Source organism: Triticum aestivum, chromosome 1B (assembly GCF_018294505.1).
Source record: "Triticum aestivum cultivar Chinese Spring chromosome 1B, IWGSC CS RefSeq v2.1, whole genome shotgun sequence".
NCBI lineage: Eukaryota > Viridiplantae > Streptophyta > Magnoliopsida > Poales > Poaceae > Triticum > Triticum aestivum.
The window spans coordinates 163,235,479-163,243,825 of record NC_057795.1 but is presented as its reverse complement, the minus strand read 5'-3'; the positions used below and the strand labels follow the sequence as shown (position 1 = coordinate 163,243,825).

The following is an 8,347-nucleotide window of genomic DNA, read 5'->3' as shown; positions in this document are numbered from 1 at the left end:
AATCCTGAAGGTAGATGTAGAGGTAGTGTGTAGACGGCGATCACATCAACCCTGGAACCATTTCCGACGCGCATCGTCACCTTGTCCTTAGCCAATCTTCATTTAATCCGTACTCCCTGCTTCGAGTTACAAATATGAGCGACCGAACCGGTATCAAATACCCAGGCACTACTACGAGAATTAGTAAGGCACACATCAATACCATGTATATCAAATATACCTTTGTTCACCTTGCCATCCTTCTTATCCGCCAAATACTTGGGGCAGTTCCGTTTCCAGTGGCCAGTCCTTTTGTAGTAGAAGCACTCAGTTTCAGGCTTGGGTCCAAACTTGGGTTTCTTCCCGGGAGTGACAACTTGCTTGTCAGTCTTTTTGAAGTTCCCCTTCTTTTTACCTTTGCCTTTTCTTGAAACTAGTAATATTGTTAACCATCAACACTTGATGCTCCTTCCTAATTTCTACCTCCGCGGTTTTTAGCATCACGAAGATTTCGGGAATAGTCTTTTCCATCCCTTGCATATTGTAGTTTATCAGGAAGCCTTTGTAGCTTGGTGGCAGTGATTGAAGAACTCTGTCAATGACACAATCATCTGGAAGATTAACTCCCAGCTGAGTCAAGTGATTATGGTACCTAGACATTCTGCGTATGTGCTCACTAACAAAAATGTTCTGCTCCATCTTGCAGCTATAGAACTTGTTGGAGACTTCATATCGCTCAACTCGGGCATTTGCTTGAAAAACTTCAACTCCTGGAACATCTCATATGGTCCATGACGTTCAAAACATCTTTGAAGTCCCAATTCTAAGCCGTAAAGCATGGCACACTGAAGTAACGAGTAGTCATCAGATCGAGCTTGCCAGGCGTTCACAACATCAGCTTCTGCTCCTACAGCAGGCCTTGCACCGAGCAGTGCATCAAGGGCATAATTCTTCTATGCAGCAATGAGGATAGTCCCCAAGTTACAAACACAGTCCGTGTAGTTGCTGCCATCATCTTTCAACTTAGCTTTCTCTAGGAATGCATTAAAATTCAAAGGAACGGTAGCACAAGCCATTGATCTACAACATAGATATGCAAAAAACTATCAGGACTAAGTTCACAATAAATTAAGTTCAATTAATCATATTACTTAAGAACTCCCACTTAGATAGACATCCCTCTATTCATCTAAATGATACGTGATCCAAATCAACTAAACCATGTCCGATCATCACGTGAGATGGAGTAGTCTTCAATGGTGTACATCACTATGTTGATCATATCTACTATATGATTCACGTTTGACCTTTCGGTCTCCAGTGTTCCGAGGCCATATCTGTATATGCTAGGCTCGTCAAGTTTAACCCGAGTATTCTGCGTGTGCAAATCTGGCTTGCACCCCTTGTATTTGAACGTAGAGCCTATCACACCCGATCATCACGTGGTGTCTCAGCACAAAGAACTTTCACAACGGTGCATACTCGGGGAGAACACTTATACCTTGAATTTAGTAAGGGATCATCTTATAATGCTACCGCCGTACTAAGCAAAATAAGATGCATAAAAGATAAACATCACATGCAATCAAAATATGTGACATGATATGGCCATCATCATCTTGTGCTCATGATCTCCATCACCGAAGCAACATCATGATCTCCATCATCACCGGCTTGACACCTTGATCTCCACAGTAGCGTCGTGGTCGTCTCGCCAACCGTTGTTTCTACGACAATCACTACCGCTTAGTGATAAAGTAAAGCAATTACATAGCGCTTGTATTTCATACAATAATGCGGCAACCATATTGCTCCTGCCAGTTGCCGATAACTTCTACAAAACATGATCATCTCATACAATAATATTTATATCACATCATGTCTTGATCATATCACATCACAACATGCCCTGCAAAAACAAGTTAGACGTCCTCTACTTTGTTTGTTGCAAGTTTTATGTGGCTGCTACGGGCTTCTAGCATGAACCGTACATACCTACGGCAGAAAAACCACAACGGTGATTTATCAAGTTTGTTGTTTTAACCTTCACAAGGACTGGCCGCAGTCAAATTCGATTAAACTAAAGTTAGAGAAACAAACACCCACCAGCCATCTTTATGCAAAACTAGTTGCATATTTGTCGGTGGAACCGGTCTCATGAACACGGTCATGTAAGGTTGGCGTGGGCCACTTCATCCAACAAGACATTGGTGGTAAGCAGTATGACGATCATCGCCCACAACTCTTTGTATTCTACTTGTGCATATCATCTACCCATAGACCTAGCTCGGATGCCACTATTGGGAACGTAGCATGCAATTTCAAAAAAATTCCTACACTCACGCAAGATCTATCTAGGAGATGCATAGCAATGAGAGGGGAGAGTGTGTCCACGTACCCTCATAGACCAAAAGCGGAAGCGTTAACTTAACGCGGTTGATGTAGTCAAATGTCTTCTCGAATCAACCGATCAAGTACCAAACGCATGACACCTCTGAGTTATGCACAAGTTCAGCTCGATGATGTCCCTCGAACTCTTGATCCAGTAGAGTGTCGATGGAGTCGATGAGTTCAGTCAACACAACGGCGTGATGACGGTGTTGGTGAAGTGATCCGTGCAGGGCTTCGCCTAAGCACTACAACGATATGACCAGAGGAGTAAACGGTGGAGGGGGGCACCGCACATGGCTAAACAATTGATGTGCTTTAGGGTGCCCCCGCCCCCGTATATAAAGGAGGATGAGAGGAGGCCGGTCACAAGGGGCGCGCCAAGGGGGGAGGAGTCCTACTAGGACTCCACTCCAAGCTAGAGCGATACTTTCTCCTTCACAAGGCAAATATATATAATCCGGTCACGATGAACTAGATGCATAGGATAATTTTTTTGATGAAATTCCAATTTCAAACGGTTCCAGTTCCAAGGTCCAATATCATGGCATATCCTATACCATGTCAATGCTTTTCCCTTCAAAGACAAAGGGAAAACTTCTTCTTAGCTTCATCTTCGGGCAAACCTGCAAGCTTAAACAATCCACCAATTTCATCCACATATATCAACTGCATATCAGGATGTTCGGTTCCATCTCCTGCATAAGGATTAGCTAGCAATTGTGCTAACATACCCGAAGGAATTTCATATTCAACATTTTCAGTATGTGCAGTGGGTTGAGGGGCAACTAATTGTGGTTCCGGTCGAGGTGAAGATACCCCGAACAAACCCCTCAAAGGATTGTTTTCCATAGTAGGAAGTGACAATAAATTTCAACATGTAGTGATAATGTTTCCTTACCAATTTCCACTTACCAAGAGTGCTTCACTCCCCGGCAACGGCGCCAGAAAATAGCCTTGATGACTCACAAGTATATGGGGTCAATTGTAGCCTTTTCGATAAGTAAGAGTGTCGAACCCAACGAGAAGCAGAAGGAAATGACAAGTGGTTTTCAGCAAGGTATTGTCTGCAAGTGCTAAAATTGTAAGTAGCAGAGTAGTTTGATAGCAAGATAATTTGTAACGAGCAAGTAATATAAACCAATAAAGAGACTAGCCAACTCGCTACCAGGATGCTCCCCCAATTTGGAGCTTCGTTAATCGTTGGATGGAGGTCGTTTGGTCAACAGATGTGTCTCAGCCGCCCGATCTGAGCCTCCAGTGTTTACTCTGGTTTTCACTGCGATGTTATTTTTCAACGCCCATGACTGGTGGACTCGTCCAGCCTTTCTATTGGCTGGGTGAACCATTCACGGGTGCGAATCAACCTGTCCTCATGTGCCGCGCGTCTCAGACATCGTGGGTGACCTAGCCCCCAATCCATAGCAACCACATCCCTCCCTGCTCCTCCTCCTCCTCCTCCTCCCTCGTCTGCCACCGCATCCCACCCTCTCCTCCATCCTCTTCTGCTTCCTTCCTCCTCCCCGGATCTGCACCCCATACGAGGAGTAAAAATGGCGGCGGCAGAGCACGGGGTTGGTGACAGCGGTTGTACGAGGTGGTCCACAGGCGAGGAACGGCCGCCAAGCATTCCTCCGGGCACCGCACCGGAGCCTCAGCGGCTAAGGCTACAGTGGCGCTGCCAGTCCCTCCTCTTCCTCTCTCTCTCTCTCTCTCTCTCTCTCTCTCTCTCTCCCATGCCACCGTTCCCCTCCCTCATCCATCGACACGGCCCAGTCCACCTCACCGAGAGCTCTCAGCAGTAGGGGGAATGGCAGCGACGGTGGCTGCTGGACAGTAGGGGCCCGCTGAGGTGGTCCTTTCGAAGGAAGGGGGAGAGGATGCCGGTGACAAGGTGAGCTTTGCCTACCCCCTCCCTCTTCTCTCTATATGCCTTCTATAAAATATGTATTCTGCTTTACTATTTAGCATATTACATATTTTACTTTCAAAAAAGATGGACTCTCTTATGTTGATCTTGAGAGATTTTTTTAAATTTTTCTTAGATGTACTTTGATCTGCTGTGAATCTTGTGGTCACAATCAACATGTTTATTTTGGCTAAATTATGAGTTGTCCGAATCCGATGTTATCCGCACAACTAGGAGGGGGTGGAGATGAAATGGGGCCAAATGATCCCGCGACAACAATAGTAGATCTGAATTTGTGTTGCTAGGGTGCAGACTGACCTGTCTTCGAGGAAAACCATGGAGATTCAAGTGCCATTTTCTCCTACCAATTCCTTTTTCAGCAGCTTTCAGAGATGCCTCTTCATTTGTTAGAGAAAAACATGGAGATGCAAATGCATTTTTTCCTGCCAATTCCATTTTCAGAAACTTTTAAAGATGCATCTTCATTTGTTAGAAAATACTTTTTTGAATTATGAGCTTGGTATTTCAACATGGCATACCAAATGTACTTTTGAATATAATGTTATGTTTCTACTTGCAAAGTTTTTTGAGTGGTAAATTGTTTTTCAAATTTCCAAGGACATATTAATTTATGTGGTTGCAGAGGAGTATATCAAGTTATCAGCAGGGTGCATCAACGGCTCGCAGCGGAGGAAGCTACGGCGACTGGTACTGCTGCAGCAAGGCGCTAGCTAGCTAGGTGTAGCTGACACAATAAGTTTGCATTTCGCTTTAGAATTCAAAGGAGATCATTTGTTTTATAGTCCTAATAAGGTCACGCCTTTTCCCTTTTTATTTCTTTGTCCCTCAAATTGGGGCTACTGAGTGTTTGTGATGGAAATTTACGGGTCAGTGTTCGGATTGGTTTGTGGGGATTACGGGTTGATAAGGAATTCATGCTTGATGGTCATGTATTTTGATATCGTGATTTGTGTTGACGTTCTGCATATGTTCAGGAAAGAAGATAGTAGGACAAAGCTACAGGACGAGTATGGTGAAAAGAATTATTTGCTTTGTCAATGTGAGCTTGCTTATTTGGTTCTGCTTGATATATGTCGTCAACCCTTGTCCTTGTCTCCTCTATGCACCCATCGTCTTCTAACATTCGCTCATCATCAGGTATAAGGGGAGTTACGTCCATGGTAGAGGTGCAGATCAAGGAGGTCGGCAAATGGGACGAGGTTGGGTGACGTGTACAAGGGAGGAAAAAGGTGTAGGTCCTTGGTTTTTTGGTGATGGTAGTGGCATACTTCCTTCGGTGAAGAAAGGAATCCCCAGCGCGTACAATGACGTTATTGTTGCTAGCAGCAGGGGGTGGAAGCTTGGCACATGTATGTCTCAATGTCTTATTTGTTAGTGTTGCCAGCTCTGAGCAATGCATGCCGAGTGGTTGTTGCATATATGTTATTGCTACATTAGCAAATTTGTTTTAGGTGAGAGAAAATGTCTTTTTGTTTCATACATTGTTGTTTCAGTTAGTAGTGAATACTGATGATGCTCATGGGAACTTTGAAGACATTGCTGAACTTTATCTCATCATTTAACAACTTTGATTTCTAATTAGCGCGACGATCTTCACCAATATTTATGTCAAAAAGGAAATTAGTTGGAATTGGTTTACTGTCTGATGAGACTAAATATCCACATTATCCAAATCCCAAGGTGTCGAGGTTGATTCCTATTTTTCTTTATTTCTTTTTCATTTTCATCTAATCTTTACTGACCAATTTTTTGTATGCATGTCACTAATTATTTTTCCGCTTGTTCAATACCTAATGCACGTACATTAGCTTTGACTATTTGTGCATTGTAGTTTGTAGCCTGATAGTAGCTATGTAAAAAAAATACATTGTTTATTCAGTTTTGGTTTTTCACTCAGACATACAATGGTTAGTTTTGTTAATCCATACATAGTCGTATGTGTAGGTTGATGATATCGTATGTTTCATTCAATATCTTGTGCAAAGTTACATGCATATTTTTCTTTCTTTAGGCCGTACACCCGTTTGATTTCTGGACCCATTATTTAATGGTTCTCTTGCACGTGATGTGAAGTTTAGCTATTGTGATCAAGGAAATAACATATATCTGTGTGGTTTGTTCCTGCTGTTGATCGGCCATTGCTGCATTTAAAGTATGTTGTGCCCGGTGCTACTAAATGGTATATAAAACCTATAGTTGTACATAAAACGCCTTGATATGCAAATAAGCCAGTTAAAATAAATGGTTTGCGCCATCTGGCATTACATGACGGCATGCCAAACACTTTGCCACCTAGGATAGTCTATATTTGTATTTCCTTCAATTATCTCATATTTCCAGTAAAAGAACTCTTCGTTTTGGGGTTTTGGAATAATCTTTAGGAAGTTGGTGACGAGTTAGTAGAACCGATGGAAATGTCGCTTTCATTGGACAATGGCATGCCAAAGACGCCACTGCCTGATGTAGTCTTTGGACTTAAGCTATTTTATATGTACAATAACAAGATTTGTCGCTTCGGTTTTTTAGAATAATCTTTGATAAGTTGGTTAAGAATTAGAGCAAAATTTACGCTCATGAGTAGTATTTGTTGTACAAACATCCAGTTAATTCTTGAGATACAATAGACACTATAATAGTACTACTTTAGTCAAACACATTATCCACTGATTGTTGTAGTGAAATGTCGCTCTAGCTATTAATTTGCAGAATCTTGCACAGCAAACTATAGGCATGTGATCTCTATGGTGTTCCAGTAAATAAAGAAAACTGGAACATGTGCCTTCAAATTTTCTATTTATATACAAAAACCATGCATTGGTACATATGAACCATATGAATAGGACTGGAGAAGATCTATTTTTGTCATGTTTGTGAGTTTTCTGTTATTTTCTCTCAGTGTGAATAGGATTGAAGAAGATGGACATAGCCCTTTAGGTAATCTCACTTTATTTGAACTGCAAACCGTATAACAATAGTTCTATGGTATATTTTCATTTAAAAACAGTATGTTATAAAGGGAAAGGAGAAAATAGAAACAAAAGAAAAAAAGATCTAAGCTAATGGGGCAGAGCCCTTATCCAATTTCAGTTTTGGGCAACATGAGAATCATTTAAAAATTTATCCGATAGCCTGCTTGAACAAGGTGGAATTCTTGTCTTTGATCTTGTGTTGGAGTAGTTGAATATCCTTTTTTAATTCAAGCCTCCAATTTGAGACTATCAGCTGGATGTTTCTAAAGACCTTGCCATTTCACTTTGTCCTGGATTAATAACAAATTACAAATTTATTTATTTAAATAGGGCAGGTTATTTACGAAGGTGCGCCATTTCTATTGACTGGATAATTTACATGTTGCCAACGACTTATTGGTGCAGCCTGGTCATAATTACTCGGACAATTTCCCAACCCAAATCCAGAACCACTTCATCTTTAGATCTTTACTTGCTTGATGAAATTCCTTAGACACTAAGATCTGCACTTTGTTTTTCTTTGTTCTCCTGCTCACGGATTAACCAATGGCTATAATACCCAGAGAAGCATTAGGAACTGCTCTGCAGTGTCTTCTAGTGTATGCGTACACACAATTCGCTTTCCTTTTCTTTTTGCCCTTTGTATAGATGATGTGGTCGAGTTACGAAGCCTCTTCTTGCAGTGTTGTCTGCAAGGCCAAAGGGAAGTTATTAATGCATTTGAGCTGCTCTATCTGATTGTTCATCTCCTGAACCTATTTTAGTTGATATAAAAGTGTTCTCTACTTCAAAAATCCACAACACGAGATTGTGCCCCCTCTTGCTCTAGGTGCATGTTGCTGCCCTCCTTTCCCCTCTGATTTGACTTGCTTTACCTTGTGTGAAGTTTTATACTTTCAACTTTACAAAGCTATATCAAGTTCACTTTCAACTGTACTTGGCTACACCTGTAACATGATGCATTTCTCTTTCAGTTTATTGAATACATTTTGAAGGAGTGAATGCTCTATTTGGTACAGTCCTATGACTCATTTAACTGTGTGTCAATTTGCTCACAAACCTCCTCATGTATAACATACAG

At 41.7% G+C, this 8,347-nt stretch overlaps 1 long non-coding RNA gene across 1 annotated transcript; it reads left to right on the top strand.

Annotated features, from left to right (window-relative positions):
* The first annotated feature begins 3,739 nt into the window (after window positions 1–3,739).
* On the top strand, window positions 3,740–6,920 carry LOC123113652 (uncharacterized). The gene is made up of 2 exons (XR_006456113.1): window positions 3,740–5,336; window positions 5,435–6,920. It is a non-coding gene; the product is annotated as an uncharacterized lncRNA (long non-coding RNA).
* Window positions 6,921–8,347: the final 1,427 nt, after the last annotated feature.